General features: G+C 48.4%; 1 pseudogene; it reads right to left on the bottom strand.

Annotated features, from left to right (window-relative positions):
* LOC115459562 overlaps positions 1-17,134 on the bottom strand; it is a 205,410-nt pseudogene extending 188,276 nt beyond the window's left edge.
* Between the last annotated feature and the right edge of the window lie 251 nt (positions 17,135-17,385).

Here is a 17,385-nt window from a genome sequence, read left to right as displayed (position 1 = left end):
AGGATGGGACGCATCCCCCCTGTTTTCTTTTCCACAAGGAAGTACCTGGAATAGAATCCCAGCCCTTCTTGCCCGGATGGCATGGGCTCGACCGCATTGGCGCTGAGAAGGGCGGAGAGTTCCTCTGCAAGTACCTGCTTATTCTGGAAGCTGAAGGACTGAGCTCCCGGTGGGCAATTTGGAGGCTTCGAGGCCAAATTGAGGGTGTATCCTTGTCGGACTATTTGGAGAACCCACTGGTCGGAGGTTATGAGAGGCCACCTTTGGTGAAAAACATTCAACCTCCCCCGACCGGCAGATCGCCCGGCACGGACACCTTGACATCGGCTATGCTCTTCTGGAGCCAGTCAAAAGCTCGCCCCCTGCTTTTGCTGGGGAGCTGTGGGGCCTTGCTGAGGCGCACGCTGCTGACGAGAGCGACCCCACTGGGGCTTAGCCTGGGCCGCAGGCTGTCGAGAGGGAGGATTGTACCTACGCTTACCAGAAGAGTAGGGAACAGCCCTCCTTCCCCCATAAAAACATCTACCTGAAGAGGTAGATGCTGAAGGCTGCCGGCGGGAGAATTTGTCGAAAGTGTTATCCCGCTGGTGGAGCTGTTCTACCACCTGTTCGAATTTTCTCCAAGGGGCAAGGGGAGTCCGCAATCCGCTGCTGGATTCTATTCTCCAGGTCGGAGGCACGCAGCCATGAGAGTCTGCGCATCACCACACCTTGAGCAGCGGCCCTGGACGCAGCATCAAAGGTATCCTGGCCAGGAATTTTCTGCACGCCTTCAGCTGCCTGACCACCTCCTGAAACGGCTTGGCTTGCTCAGAAGGGAGCTTGTCCACCAAGCCCGCCAACTGCCGCACATTGTTCCACATGTGGATGCTCGTGTAGAACTGGTAGGACTGAATCTTGGCCACGAGCATAGAAGAATGGTAGGCCTTCCTCCCAAAGGAGTCTAAGGTTCTAGAGTCCTTGCCCGGGGGCGCCGAAGCATGCTCCCTAGAACTCTTAGCCTTCTTTAGGGCCAGATCCACCACACCAGAGTCGTGAGGCAACTGAGTGCGCATCAGCTCTGGGTCCCCATGGATCCGGTACTGGGATTCGATCTTCTTGGGAGTGTGGGGATTAGTTAGAGGCTTGGTCCAGTTCGCCAGCAATGTCTTTTTTAGGACATGATGCATGGGTACTGTGGACGCTTCCTTAGGTGGAGAAGGATAGTCCAAGAGTTCAAACATCTCAGCCCTGGGCTCATCCTCCACGACCACCGGGAAGGGGATGGCCGTAGACATCTCCCGGACAAAGGCCGCAAAAGACAGACTCTCGGGAGGAGAAAGCTACCTTTCAGGGGAGGGAGTGGGAGCAGAAGGAAGACCATCAGACTCCTCGTCAGAGAAATATCTGATGTCCTCCTCCTCCTCCCACGAGGCCTCACCATCAGTATCAGACACAAGTTCATGAACCTGCGTCTGAAGCCGTGCCTGACTCGACTCCGTGGAAACACAGCCACGGTGGGAGCGCCGAGAGGTAGACTCCTTCGCCAGCACCAGCGAAGCTCCCTCTACCGACGTCGTCGGGGAGTCTTCCTGGGAGGCGGCCGCAGCCGCGGTACCGCAAGCGGTACCAATGTCGGAGACCTCACCCCGGGCAAAGGGCCAGCTGTTGCCTCGCTCAACGGTACCGGTGGCGCAAGCACCCGGTACTGGAGGAGAAGGGCGCAACAGCTCTCCCAGAATCTCTGGAAGAACGGCCCGGAGACTCTCGTGCAGAGCGGCTGTGGAGAAAGACTGGGAAGCCAATGCAGGCGTCGAGGTCAGAGTCTGTTCCGGGCGTGGAGGCGGTTCCGGGCTGTCCAAAGTGGAGCGCATCGACACCTCCTGAACAGAGGGTGAGCGATCCTCCCGGTGCCGATGCCTACTGGGTGCCGACTCCCTCGGCAACCCAGAGCTCTCGGTACCGAGGCGGGAAGGAGACCGGTGTCGATGCTTCTTTGATTTCTTCAAACGAAGCATGTCACCAGAGCTTCCCGGTACCGACGAGGAGGACGTAGAATCCAACCGTCTCTTCCTCGGGGCCGAGGCCGAAGAAGGTCGATCTCGGGGGGGCTGTACCGCAGGAGCCCTCAGGGCAGGAGGAGACCCACCCGAAGGCTCACCGCCACCAGCAGGGGAATGGACAGCCCTCACCTGCACTCCAGTCGAAGCATCACCATCCGACGACATCAGCAACAGCGGAAGTCCCGGTACCGACGTTGACGCAGCCTTCCGATGTCTCGGTACCGACGATGCAGAGGGTCGAAGCCTCGATGCAGTCGATGCCGAGGTCGAAGACTTCAATGCTGTCGACGTCGATGCACTCGATGCGTCCTGTTCTGTTGTCGACGAAGAGCCCGAGAACAACACGTTCCACTGGGCCAATCTCGCTACCTGAGTCCTCTTTTGTAAAAGAGCACAAAGACTGCAGGCCTGTGGGCAGTGCCCAGCCCCCAGACACTGAAGACACGAAGCGTGCCTATCAGTGAGCGAGATTACCCGGGCACACTGGGTGCACTTCTTGAAGCCGCTGGGAGACTTCGATGACATGGGCGGAAAAATCACGCCGGCGAAATAAAATTCGCGATGATGATGAAAGGCACCAAAAATATGGGAGAGAAAACCCAAAAAGGCCTATCCCGAAAGCGAAAGGAAACTTACGCTGGGGGAAAAGCTGGACACACGGGGAAAGGACAAAGACCAAAGGTCTTTTTTTTTTTTTTAGCGAAGAAGCGCGAGGGTCAACTTGAGGGGCACGAAACGGCGGCAAAACACGACCATCCCGAGCGCGGACAAAAGAAGACTGACGAACACGAGCTGGTTCGGGCGGGAAGACGGCCGCGCATGCGCGGTGCGCATGGGCGCGCGAGAGCTAGCAAAGGCCTTGCTAGTGAAGTTTCCGATTGGAGGGGCTGCCGTGGACGTCAGTGAGAACAAGCAGCCTGCTTGTCCTCGGAGAAAGTGGTGTTAAAGGGGCGATCAGGGAAGACAAAGCCATAGCGGTGAAATTAATTGAATTCTTTGCTTCGGTCTTCACCGAGGAGGATTTGGGAGGGATACCGGTGCCGGAAAGGGTATTTGAAGCAGGTGTGTCGGAGAAACTAAACAAATTCACTGTAAACTTGGAGGATGTAATGTGTCAGTTCTACAAACTGAAGAGTAGTAAATCACTAGGACCGGATGGTATTCATCCCAGAGTTTAATAGAACTGAAGAATGAATTTGTAGAGCTACTGTTAGTAATATGCAATCTATCCCTAAAATCAGGTGTGGTACCGGAAGACTGGAGGGTAGCCAATGTTACGCCGATTTTTAAAAAAGGTTCCAGAGGAGATCCGGGAAATTATAGACTGGTGAGTCTGACGTCGGTACCGGGCAAAATAGTAGAGGCTATTATTAAGAATAAAATTACAGAGCACATACAAAAACATGGGCTGATGAGACAAAGTCAGCACGGATTTAGTGACGAGAAGTCTTGCCTCACCAATCTACTGCATTTTTTGAGAGGGTGAACAAACATGTGGACAATGGGGAGCCGGTGGATATTGTGTATCTGGATTTTCAGAAGGCGTTGACAAAGTGCCTCATGAAAGACTCCAGAGGAAACTGGAGAGTCATGGGATCAGAGGTAGGGTATTACCATGGATTAAGAGCTGGTTGAAAGATAGGAATCAGAGAGTAGGATTGAATGGTCAGTATTCTCAGTGGAGAAGGGTAGTTAGTGGGGTCCCTCAGGGGTCTGTGCTGGGACTGCTGCTTTTTAACGTATTTATAAATTACCTAGAGATGGGAGTAACTAGTGAGGTAATTAAATTCGCAGATGACAAAGTTATTCAGGGTCGTCAAGTAGCAGGAGGAGTGTGAATATTACAGGAGGACCTCACGAGACTGGGGGATTGGGCGTCCAAGTGGCAGATGAAGTTCAATGTTGACAAGTGCTAAGTGATGCTGTGGGTAAGAGGAACCTGAATTACAGCTATGTTATGCAAGGTTCCGCATTAGGAGTCACAGACCTAGAAAGGGATCTGGGAGTCATCGTTGACAAGACGTTGAAACTTCTGCTCAGTGTGCTGCGGCGGCCAAGAAAGCACACAGAATGTTGAGTATAATTAGGAAAGGGATGGAAAACAAACATGAGAATGTTATAATGCCATTGTATCGCTCTATGGTGCGACCGCACCTCAAATATTGTGTCCAAGTCTGGTCGCCACATCTCAAAAAAGATATAAAGGAATTGGAGAAGGTGCAGAGAAGGGCATAAAAATGATAAAAGGGATGGAACGACTTCCCTATGAGGAAAGGCTGAGAAGGTTAGGGCTCTTCAGCTTGGAGAAAAGGCGGCTGAGGGGGTGATATGATAGAAGTCTACAAATAATGAGCGGAGTAGAGCAGACAGGTGAAGCGTTGTGTCACGTTTGTGGCCGTGACCACCCTCATACTTACCCTGTTTCTGGGAGTCAGTGGCTGTGCTGGCTTCTGCTTGTCTCTGTGTCTGTCTCTGTCTTAGTTTCTCTCTGGCTCTGTGTGCTGATTGCCCTACTGAACCTCACTGTGTGGGCTATGCCTCTTCCAAGATGGCTGCCGCCTCTTCCTCCTTGCCAGTTTCCAAGATGGCTCCCGCTGTTCCTTCCTATGGAATGACTGCTTTGTGTGTCAAGCCTCTGTTTGGTTGCAAGGTGATTGCTGCAGCTGTGGCTCTGGTCTTGATGGGCTTTATTAGTCACCCGAAGACTACAGTCCTGGCCTTTGCATTGCCATTCCCTTCGCAGTGCCTTAGGTCCCGAGGTTAGTGTGCTGTTAGCACTGTTTGCTTTCCTTGTCTTGTGCTCTGTGGGTTTTCAGCCCTTCTGTGTTTATTGTTCTGTGGGCTTCCTACCCTTCTGTGTTTCTTGCTCTGTAGGTTCCCTGCCCTTCGGTAGTTATTTGCTCTGTGGGTCTCCTACCCTTCTGTGGGTTTTCAGCCCTTCTGTATTTATTGCGCTGTGGGTTTTCAGCCCTTCTGTGTTTATCGCTTGTGGGTTTCCTGCCCTTCTGTTTATTGTTCTGTGGGCTTCCTACCCTTCTGTGTTATTTGCTTTGTGGGTTCCCAGCCCTTCTGTGTTTCTTGCTCTGTGGGTCTCCTACCCTTCTGTGGGTTTTCAGCCCTTCTGTATTTATTGCGCTGTGGGTTTTCAGCCCTTCTGTGTTTATCGCTTGTGGGTTTCCTGCCCTTCTGTGTTTCTTGCTCTGTAGGTTCCCTGCCTTCGGTAGTTATTTGCTCTGTGGGTCTCCTACCCTTCTGTGGGTTTTTCAGCCCTTCTGTATTTATTGCGCTGTGGGTTTTCAGCCCTTCTGTGTTTATCGCTTGTGGGTTTCCTGCCCTTCTGTGTTTCTTGCTCTGTAGGTTCCCTGCCCTTCGGTAGTTATTTGCTCTGTGGGTCTCCTACCCTTCTGTGGGTTTTTCAGCCCTTCTGTATTTATTGCGCTGTGGGTTTTCAGCCCTTCTGTGTTTATCGCTAGTGGGTTTCCAGCCCTTCTGTGTTTACTGCTCTGTAGGTTCCCTGCCCTTTTGTGTTTATTGCTCTGTGGGCTTCCAGCCCTTCTGTGACCATTGCTTTGAACCTACCTACTGCCAGAACCCAGACATTCCCTGTCTGTCTGCCTTGCCATCGCTTAGGTGCCAGGGGGCACCCCTGGATCTTCATTCCTGCTGCCCCTGTAAGTCCTACCGGCTGCCAGAACCTGAAGGCTCAACCCGAGGGGGTAGGCAGTCAAGTGTAGGTGAAGCCTAGGTCCAGTCCGGGTTCCAGTCCAGAGTGTTCCGGGCCGGTGGTGTTCCAGTCTGGTGTGCTCCAGTCCAGTGTGTTCCGGTCCGGTGTGTGTTCCAGTCCGAGGGATTGCAGTCCAGTGTTCCAGTCCTGTGTCCTCCAGTCCGGGGGATTCCAGTCCAGGTGTTCCGGTTCGCTGGGCAGTGCCTGCAGTCCCTGCCGTTGTGCTTACCCAGTGTTGGTTGGTGGGTTTTGCCTGCTGCTGTCGCTCCTCGTCAGCAGCCCAAGGGCTCACGTTTGCTCCAGAGCCCGTCCCGCGGGCTCAGAACCTGACAGAACCTGACAGAATGCAAAGGCCATGAGCCCGGCAAGAACCCCCACCCAGCTGACCCAGCTGGGGTCCAGCTCTATCGTTGTTCTTGATCCTTCTATGACTCTTCGTCAGTATCGTGGGAAACTTTTGTCTCATCCTGTTTTGAAGAAGACCCCTGAATATCGCCGCAGCCTGGTCTTGAATCCAGCTTTGTGGGATACTCCTGAAGCTGTCGCTGAGAGGAGACGTCTGGGGAATTCCATGCTCTGGGCCCAGCAGGGGTCCAGTCCCATTCAAGCAGCGCGCCCAGACAAGCCCCTGAATCCAGTCCGAGCAGCACGTCCAGCCAAGCTTCAGAGTCCAGTCCGAGGGACGCTTCTGACCGAGCCTCCGATGCCAGTTCAGGTGGCGCTTCCATTCGAGTCTCCGAGTCCAGTCCGTGGGTGCTTCTGACGGAGCCTCAGATTCCTATGCAAGTGGCGCTTCGGGTCGGCCTCCAGTCCTCCTTCAAATGGCACGCCCTTTGAAGTCTCCGAGTCCAGTCCGAGGGAAGCCTTCGATGGAGCGTCAGATTCCTGTGCAAGTGGCGCTTCGGGTCAAGTCTCCGGTTCTTGTTCAAGTGACCCGTCCAGTCAAGCCACTGAGTCCAGTTCGAGGGGGGCTTCTAACCAAGCCTCCGATGCCAGTCCACAGGGTGGTTCAGGTGGCACCTCCGCTTCCAGTCTGGAGGGTACCTCCAATCAAGCTCCGAAGGCCAGTTCGAGTGGCGCTCCCGCTCGAGCCTCCGATCCCTGTCCAAAGGGTGTGTTCTGCCAAGCCTCAGTTAAAGTCCAGTTCGCGGGGTGCTCCCAGCCAAGCTCCTGAGTCCAGTTTGAGGGGCCCTGCCAGTCAAGACTCTGATTCCAGTCCGGGTCCCAGTCCCAGTTCAACTCCTGTTCAAAGTTCCAGTTCCCGCCAAGATGCTGACCCTGCTCCGAGCTCCAGTTCCAGCCAAGATGCTGAGTCTGTTCCAAGTTCCAGTTCCAGCCAAGATACGGACCCTGCTCCGAGCCAGTTCCAGCCAAGATGCTGAGTCTGTTCCAAGTTCCAGTTCCAGCCAAGATGCTGACCCTGCTCCGAGCTCCAGTTCCAGCCAAGATGCTGAGTCTGTTCCAAGTTCCAGTTCCAGCCAAGATGCTGACCCTGCTCCGAGCTCCAGTTCCAGCCAAGATGCTGAGTCTGTTCCAAGTTCCAGTTCCAGCCAAGATGCTGACCCTGCTCCGAGCTCCAGTTCCAGCCAAGATGCTGAGTCTGTTCCAAGTTCCAGTTCCAGCCAAGATGCTGACCCTGCTCCGAGCTCCAGTTCCAGCCAAGATGCTGACCCTGCTCCGAGCTCCAGTTCCAGCCAAGATGCTGACCCTGCTCCGAGCTCCAGTTCCAGCCAAGATGCTGAGTCTGTTCCAAGTTCCAGTTCCAGCCAAGATGCTGACCCTGCTCCGAGCTCCAGTTCCAGCCAAGATGCTGAGCCTGCTCCAAGCTCCAGTTCCAGCCAAGATGCTGACCCTGCTCCGAGCTCCAGTTCTAGCCAAGATGCTGAGTCTGTTCCAAGTTACAGTTCCAGCCAAGATGCTGACCCTGCTCCAAGCTCCAGTTCCAGCCAAGATGCTGAGTCTGTTCCAAGTTCCAGTTCCAGCCAAGATGCTGACCCTGCTCCAAGCTCCAGTTCCAGCCAAGATGCTGACCCTGCTCCGAGCTCCAGTTCCAGCCAAGATGCTGAGTCCGTTCCTAGTTCCACTTCCAGCCAAGATGCTGAGCCTGCTCCTAGCTCCAGTTCCAGCCAAGATGCTGAGTCTGTTCCAAGTTCCAGTTCCAGCCAAGATGCTGACCCTGCTCCTAGCTCCGGTTCCAGCCAAGATGCTGAGTCCGTTCCTAGTTCCACTTCCAGCCAAGATGCTGAGCCTGCTCTGAGTTCCAGTCAAGCTTCTGACGCCCACCTGGGTCCCAGGCCCGGTTTGCTTTTGACTCTAGTCCGGGTCCCAGTCCCGGTTTGCTTCCTGAGTTCAGTCTGGGGTCCCTCGGAGAAGGGTGCCTTTTGAATGAGGTTCCCCTTGATGCTTCCAAGTTCCTGAGTTGGCCCAGCGGGGATTGGAAGGAGCCTCCTGTTGACAAGTTCCGCTCCTGTCTGCCACTTTGGAACTTCTTTGTGACTTCCAGTCCAGTGATCTATGTCGGGCTTTTGAGACCCATCAGGAGGTTTCACCATAGTTACCCCTGGACACCTGAACTCCTCAGGGGGACCGAGAGGGGGGTCTTGAGGAGGGGGTACTGTCACGTTTGTGGCCGTGACCACCCTCATACTTACCCTGTTTCTAGGAGTCAGTGGCTGTGCTGGCTTCTGCTTGTCTCTGTGTCTGTCTCTGTCTTAGTTTCTCTCTGGCTCTGTGTGCTGATTGCCCTACTGAACCTCACCTGTGGGCTATGCCTCTTCCAAGATGGCTGCCGCCTCTTCCTCCTTGCCAGTTTCCAAGATGGCTCCCGCTGTTCCTTCCTATGGAATGACTGCTTTGTGTGTCAAGCCTCTGTTTGGTTGCAAGGTGATTGCTGCAGCTGTGGCTCTGGTCTTGATGGGCTTTATTAGTCACCCGAAGACTACAGTCCTGGCCTTTGCATTGCCATTCCCTTCGCAGTGCCTTAGGTCCCGAGGTTAGTGTGCTGTTAGCACTGTTTGCTTTCCTTGTCTTGTGCTCTGTGGGTTTTCAGCCTTCTGTGTTTATTGTTCTGTGGGCTTCCTACTCTTCTGTGTTTCTTGCTCTGTAGGTTCCCTGCCCTTCGGTAGTTATTTGCTCTGTGGGTCTCCTACCCTTCTGTGGGTTTTCAGCCCTTCTGTATTTATTGCGCTGTGGGTTTTCAGCCCTTCTGTGTTTATCGCTTGTGGGTTTCCTGCCCTTCTGTGTTTATTGTTCTGTGGGCTTCCTACCCTTCTGTGTTATTTGCTTTGTGGGTTCCCAGCCCTTCTGTGTTTCTTGCTCTGTGGGTCCTACCCTTCTGTGGGTTTTTCAGCCCTTCTGATTTATTGCGCTGTGGGTTTCAGCCCTTCTGTGTTTATCGCTTGTGGGTTTCCTGCCCTTCTGTGTTTCTTGCTCTGTAGGTTCCCTGCCCTTCGGTAGTTATTTGCTCTGTGGGTCTCCTACCCTTCTGTGGGTTTTTCAGCCCTTCTGTATTTATTGCGCGTGGGTTTTCAGCCCTTCTGTGTTTATCGCTTGTGGGTTTCCTGCCCTTCTGTGTTTCTTGCTCTGTAGGTTCCCTGCCCTTCGGTAGTTATTTGCTCTGTGGGTCTCCTACCCTTCTGTGGGTTTTTCAGCCCTTCTGTATTTATTGCGCTGTGGGTTTTCAGCCCTTCTGTGTTTATCGCTAGTGGGTTTCCAGCCCTTCTGTGTTTACTGCTCTGTAGGTTCCCTGCCCTTTGTGTTTATTGCTCTGTGGGCTTCCAGCCCTTCTGTGACCATTGCTTTGAACCTACCTACTGCCAGAACCCGGACATTCCCTGTCTGTCTGCCTTGCCATCGCTTAGGTGCCAGGGGGCACCCCTGGATCTTCATTCCTGCTGCCCTGTAAGTCCTACCGGCTGCCAGAACCTGAAGGCTCAACCCGAGGGGGTAGGCAGTCAAGTGTAGGTGAAGCCTAGGTCCAGTCCGGGTTCCAGTCCAGAGTGTTCCGGGCCGGTGTGTGTTCCAGTCTGGTGTGCTCCAGTCCAGTGTGTTCCGGTCCGGTGTGTGTTCCAGTCCGAGGGATTGCAGTCCAGTGTTCCAGTCCTGTGTCCTCCAGTCCGGGGGATTCCAGTCCAGGTGTTCCGGTTCGCTGGGCAGTGCCTGCAGTCCCTGCCGTTGTGCTTACCCAGTGTTGGTTGGTGGGTTTTTGCCTGCTGCTGTCGCTCCTCGTCAGCAGCCCAAGGGCTCACGTTTGCTCCAGAGCCCGGTCCCGCGGGCTCAGAACCTGACAGAACCTGACAGTTTGTTTACACTTTCAAACAATAGTAGAACCAGGGGACACAAGATGAAGCTAGAATATGGTAGATTTAAAACAAATAGGAGAAAGATTTTCTTTACTCAGCGTGTAGTTGGACTCTGGAACTCGTTGCCGGAGAATGTGGTGGCAGCGGCTGGCCTTACGGAGTTTAAGGGGGGTTTGGACAGATTCCTGAAGGAAAAGTCCATTGAACATTATTAATTTTTTTTTTTTTTGGGGGGGGGGGGGGGGGGTGTGCCAGGTTCTTGAAGCCTGGATTGGCCGCTGTCAGAGACAGGATGCTGGGCTGATGGACCCTTGGTCTTTTCCCAGTATGGCGGTGCTTATGTGCTTATCTCGTGCTGCTGTGTGCCAGGTCAGTGAATGGATCTTGGGACAAAAGAATGCTGATGCTAGGATTGGAAGAACAGGAGCTTGGAGAAGAGGGGATCTTGGAAAAGAGAGTTGATGCTGTCCTGGAGCTTGGAGGAGGGGGGCTGATGCAAGGGCTGGGAGAATGAGGGCAGATGTGGCTAGGTTTGGAGAAGGGAGTGCTGATACTGGGGTTAGAAGAATATGTTGATGCTGGCGGGGTTGATATTCAAAGTTTTAAGCAGCAGGAATAGGAATGTACATGGTTGGTGGTATTCTAGTCAGAGGCGGATCCAGTAAATAGCACCAAAAGTTAGGAAAGATCTGTGCTGAGATTGCATTCTGTAAAGGGCACTCCACGCCAAGTGCCCTTTATAGAATAGTACTTATCTCACGACCAACTTTAGGTGCGGATTTACACAAGTGAAACCTGGTGTATATCCTGGCATGCAAGTTAAGCACACAACTCTGGAATTCTATAACATCATGACTAAATTATGGGAATGCCCCTGACCTACCCATGTCCCTTCCATGACCTCACCCCTTTTTGGGTTTCGCACGAGACAATTTTGGTGCACAACTTTATAGAATTGCGCACAGGAAGAATCGCACATAAATCCAAATTGCCAATTAATTCCAATAATTGGTGTTAATTGGCTCATTAAGTAATTATGTTATGCGCACATCTCAGGATTACGCCCAAAATTTGGCATGCAAATTTCATCAACCTTTAAAGAACTCAGGGGTTAGTGACTGAATGAACTCTTTATAGAATACTAACAAGTGGAAAAGTATGTACCATGATTTGATTACATGTTCTTTGTTGGTGGGCATGCACATAGGCAGAATACACAAATATGTGCATTAATTTTAGAATAGTATAATTTATACACATTCTGGCTAACATCTAGGTGCAGGCATTTAACTACTACTAACAACTAATCATTTCTATAGCGCTACTCAAAAAAATCAGCTGAAACCCCCCAAAACCAGACTTTGGCATGCAAGATAGCACCAGAAAAACAAAAAACATTTCCTCTTGCAATAAAAATAGCAGACATAAATTTCAAATATTCCATTCACTATATTACAATTAACAACTACAAATAAAACAAAAAATAAAATAAAAGCGCAGCTACCACACTACTTTATCTTAAAATAAAAATAAAATTCATTTTTCGACCTCTGTTGTCTGGCCATGTACTTCTTTTCATTTGTGTTGGTCCCTGTCTGTGGTTTCTATTTTCCTCATCTTCTTTTAACTCTATTGCCAGGATTTCCTGTGTGTCATTTTCTCTCTGCCTTTTCCTTTCAGCTTTCTTCGATTTTACTTTCTGCCTTTATCCACGTTTAGTTCTTTCTTACCATCCAATCTTCCAGCATTTCGCCCCGTACCTCCTCTCTCCCCATTCAGCATTTTCCCCCTTGCCCTCTCTCTCCATCCATCATCTTGCCCCTTCTCCCATCAGTATTTCTCCCCTTTCCCCATCCAGCATTTCTCCCCTTGCCCTTCCAGTATTTCTCCCTTTGTCCCTTCTCTCCTCATCCAGTATTTCTCCCCCTGCCTCCTCTCACCCCATCCAGCAATTCCAGCAGTGGGAAAATCAAGAAGAGAAAGGTGTGAGGCCACACTGCTCAGACGCACACTGTTGGCTCTGCCGATCCCCTGCCCTTCTGATGTCAACTTCCTGTTCCGGGGCAGGGGATCTGCTGAGATAACAGCGTATGTCATAGCCTCGCACTTGCAATGCTGTGCCTGCGGTGCTGCTGCTGCTTATAGGGTAAACGTGGCCGCGGGAGATTGGGGAGATGAGCAAGATAGGGGGAAAAGTGCCGGTAAACCGTACCGGTGCAAAAAAAGCACTGGCGCTACTAGACATGTGAAGCACTGTACACATTATATGCAGGTACTTTACCTCTCCCTAGAGGACCTGGGGCAATGGAGGGTTAAGTGACTTCCCCAAGGTCACAAGGAGCTGCAATAGGAATTAAACCCAGGTTTCCAGGATCAAAGCCCACTGCACTAACCATTAGGATACTCCTCCACTACTACAACTGTTGTAAACAGTCATGCCTTAACGTAAGCACGTTTTCTGCCATTTGCATTAGTATTCTATAAAGAAGACACCTACTTTTCTTTATGGTATAGGCTTGAAATAGGCACCTTGCTTACCCTCTATCCTAGGTTCCCTGTTATAGAATTACCCTGTTTTCCCCTAAGTCTCTAAACTTGCTCTCATGCTTAGCACATAAAGTTGCATGCACATGTTATAGAATGGTGCCAGTTATGTGCATCTTAATTGTTAAATTAGCTGCTAATTGGTATTAACCAATAATTGGCTATTCTTGGTGCTAATTGGCACTAATTTTCAGTTACACGCGTAACTGCCCTTATCGGTATTCTACAAATTAAAAATGCTAAATGTGTGCAGCTTCAAGGGCTGTGGTCCTGGGCAAGTCGGGATGTGCCTAGCACTTACGCGCAAAGGTTATAGGAGGCATATTTTCAAATCACTTAGCCTTCCAAAGTTCCATAGAAACCTATGGAATTTTGGAAGGTGCTTTGAAAATATGCCTCAGAGTATACTGTCAGTTAAGCACCTAACCGACATCTGTTAGGCAGAAGCATTTACAACAACCACTGAACTAGCATTGTTTGCCCCTAAAGTTAGGCGCATAATTGCAGATTACACTAGTAATTGCCAATACTGAATTTGCATTTAGTACACATCATTCTGGCATCTAACTTCAGTCCACTGCATTCCCCCCTACTGGCCAATCCTAATATGATGTTGGTGTGATAGCGACCAAAATGTATTACCATCTGACAGCCATGGGGGTAGCATTTGTGAAATGAGTAGGTAGGTAACCACTCCCTTAAACCACATTTGGCAACTATGCCAAAAATTCAAATCAGATCAAGAGCTTTTCTTGACAGAATGGGGGTTAGGGAGATAAAGACCAACTTAGATTTCATTATCATAAGCTGTTCTAATAAACTATAAAAGACTGCACTTCTGAATGGTACTCTTTTCCTTTTTCAGGTCCAGTACTTTTTCAAGATTCTGAACAACTAATATAATTTCTAGCTTTGGTTACTTATTCCTTCTCTTCAAGTGAGCGAGAGACAGACAAGTGGAAATGTGTTCATTCATTTATTGTCTGATGTTTGGACTGAAAACAAGAACAAGAGCACTGTACCTCTGCTGAAGATTACAGATGTTATAACATTGATTTTTGCACATTAGACAACATTTAACAGCATCCTGTGGGGGTACTGCATTGATTTATATAAAGTTCAAACTAAAGGTTTAGGTTTATTCTCAACAAGTGGCTTTGGTTTTATTTCATTCGTTACATGTCTTCATTTTGCAGAAGAAAAAAAAATTATACAACTACATAAATATAACATTTTTGCACCATGACAATGGTTTAAAACATTCATAAAGAGAGCACCAAACTGTGATGTCTCCAGAAAAAAAACCATAATATATAAAGCAAAATAAGTATCTGTATTGCTGGCAAAACTGACCATCTGACATTGGTCTCTTGCACACCTTCAGAGCATACTGGAGGACAAGGAGAAAATGAGACACTTAAAAAGCATTAAATACAAAGCAGAGTGCAACCCATCATCTTTGCATTTCAGAGAAGACAAATGGAAAAATATATAGTCTGCTCATTAAATAAAAGAGGCTAACACCACAGAAAGAAAAATATGGAGTGCTCAATAGTGGCTTTTCTTTAAAAGCAACACTTCCATGCCAACTAACAATTTACTGAAACTGTTCTAGCACTGACTGCTAGTGGTACCATATAGCACTGTAACTAGTCTATAAACAAAAATGAAATACAAAGTAGGAGAAGGAGCCTGATACATCTTCAGCTCTTTGTTGTTCTAGGAACTGAAGCAATAACCATATGGGAGGCAATTCTAGAAGTGAGCTCCATTTTTAGATCACCCAAGACCATATGATAGGACACTATTATATAACGGAACCTAGGCACCCAGGTTCCATTATAGAACACAATCATAATCCAGTATCAACGCCTTTGTAGGCACCCACAGGTACACCAGCCGTAGAGCTGAAATGTGCAGGGATTTGTGTAACTTTCAGAATATGTGCTATTCAAGTTAAGCGGGTATTTGCATACATATGCACATAACAGCGAGCATTCTAGGGATTTGAGTGCATAAATGCAGCATCTAGATTACAGAATTGCTTAGGTGAGCACTTATGCACATATATACCAGAATGCTGCCTAAGTGCTATTCTGTAAATAGTGACTATCTTGCATAGTGCATATTTCCAAGGGGCATACACATGGGCAGAGCTTCAACTTACATAATTCTGTATGTTACATGCAGGCACTCTAAGGCTGGTGTAACTGTGGGTACCTAAAGGTTAGGCACACCAACACGGTTACGCTAGCATTCTATGAAGGAAGCATGTGCCCTCAGGATGTCTAATTAAAGGCAGCTCTCCTGTTTGCATGGGAATCATGTGCATTCTCATTGCTTCTGCTTTCATTCCAGTTATTCTTGAAGAAGCCAAAGCGGGTTCCTTGCATACTTAATTTTTGCTTCAGATTAAAGCACATGATCTTCCTCAGTAGAACTAAACACAAAGGAGGTAATTTTATAAGGGACTTGAATATGTGGAAAAATGTTTTACACACTCAACTAGGTTCTTATAAAATTGCCCAAGGCATGTAGAAGTAGTCACAGAGAAATCATAGGGGCTACTTCTATGCACTGTATGTCACTGTATGTGCAGGCATTCTGGGGGGGAGGAGGGAGGGGGTTAGAAAATAGGCAGAGCATGGATGGCATTGGCATGTATGCAAGTACTGTAGTTTAGTTTATTCACAAATCTGCTATACTACCCTTACACCAGAGGCAACAAAGTGGTTTCTTTTATAAATACATACATATGTGCCGATTCTTACTAGTACATGCAGACACATAATTTACAACTGCCTCAGAGCAGATGTACATGTGTATGCCTACTTTTCATAGGGTAATTTTCTAAAGGCACATAGGCATATATGTTGCTTTTATTAAAAAAAATAATTTAAAAAAAGCATAACACCTTTCCTATCTGCCTGGACAGCCTAGGTGCCCTGTTATAAAATTACCTTCAAAACTGAGACGCTAGGCTAACTAAATACACAGACAGATAGATAGGACATTCATCTACCTATATATCTGTGTACATGGAACTGCTGCTTTGAGAAAAAAAAATACCATGCTAGTTTTCTCCCCGTTACTGAGTATGTACACCTTGGACTGCAAGCCTTGTTCACAAAGTAGAAAACAAATACAGTATAACATGACTAGAAAATAAAATTACCAGAGTCTGTACCTATACTACTGAACACCTACAAATAAAATACACAAGGCAGCAATACTTAGGGGCCAAATACACTGCTGACTATGTCAGTTATGGAATCATAATTTACAGTAGAAATGGGCATGTCCCAAAGGCTCAAGTACATGTTCATTGTCTTTGTCATTTACAGTAGAATAAATATTTGTCACAATATTGCTACACTTTAAATTTACATTCTAACCTAGTAATGCAGAAAGCTAGTGTAAAGCAGAAAGATTAAGTGTAGGTCCCATATGTATGACAGTTTGTTCAAGACTAGTAGGTTTTCTTTTTTTGTTTTATTATGGTAAATGGGTTGTGCTTGTGATCAGCTGTTCTTTATGTCAAATTTGACATCAAAGCGTCCCTGGAAGCGGTCCATCATTGTATTGGATGTTCTCACCATAGGCTTTGCACTCAATGCGGACCTCAGTGTTGTGGGTAATATTAGTGAACTGTACAGCCAGCAGGGGCTGCAAATACTTAGGCTGTAGAAGTTTGCCATAATAGGGGTAGTACTGCAGGGGGAAACCAGCTGCACCATTCATCCCAAAATATTCTACAGGTCCAATTTTGTCCGCATCTTCTTCTTTCTACAAAAGAAACAAAAAGAAGGAATACAAATCATAAGCAATTATTTGTTTGATTATACAGTCTTCCAGTGTATTTCCACATGGGAAAACTACTTAATTCTTGTGCAGAGTTTGTCATGCGTTAAGGTTGAATTTGTACAGTAACACATAACCTACACAAAGTTCCCATTAACAAGTCAGGCTGCATATCAAACTGCAATGATGTTATGAAAGTTTGTTAGAGCTGGATTGAGGCGCTTTCTGCATATAACTGACAGCAGCAGTTGACCAGAACACCCAAATAATGATTAATCACTAGCATAGGAGCCACCTTTTCAAATGTTTGGGGAAGTTAAACTCAACAAAAATTACCCCAGCCAAAGAAAAAGTAAAAACAAAGCAAGGAGGATCAAGGCCATATTTTAAATGTACAGAGCGGAGCAGAGGAGAACTTGTGGCTAAAAAAGAGCTCTGGAAGCAATGAAAGTCTTTATTCCTCCAACCTCAACTCATCCACAGCACACACTTTTTTTTCCTCTCCAGTCAGACCTGGTCCATATACCCCACATACTCTCCATCCTAACCAGCCATTAACAATTTTTCTTCTCTCCACACCACACACACTATCCCTCAGCCCATCTCCATTTCTTTCTTAACTTCCTTTTCTCTTTCTTCTTCCTAATATCATCTTCATCCTAAATCTTTCTTCTCTTATTTTCCTCCTCCCTCCTTACCTGTTTGTAGGCAAAGTTTGACATATTTGGAGGCAAGGGTATGTAATATATTTGCCATCCAAACCTGCTCTGCTTCCCTCTCAGTTCCTCTCCCCATAAGGTTCTCACTTTTCCTCTTTATAAGGTTTGGCTCACCCATCTCTTCACTGCCCCATACTTCCTCACAACAGGGTCGTTTCACTTCTCCCTCAAGCTTGCATCACCTCTCTACTCCACTTTTCAGAGCCATGCCACAGTTCCTTCTTGAAAACTACTGAAGCTATATCTAAGTATTT

Source organism: Microcaecilia unicolor, unplaced genomic scaffold (genome assembly GCF_901765095.1).
Source record: "Microcaecilia unicolor unplaced genomic scaffold, aMicUni1.1, whole genome shotgun sequence".
Taxonomy (NCBI): domain Eukaryota; kingdom Metazoa; phylum Chordata; class Amphibia; order Gymnophiona; family Siphonopidae; genus Microcaecilia; species Microcaecilia unicolor.
Note: the sequence above shows the minus strand (reverse complement) of the source record. Positions and strands in the feature narration are given on the sequence as shown.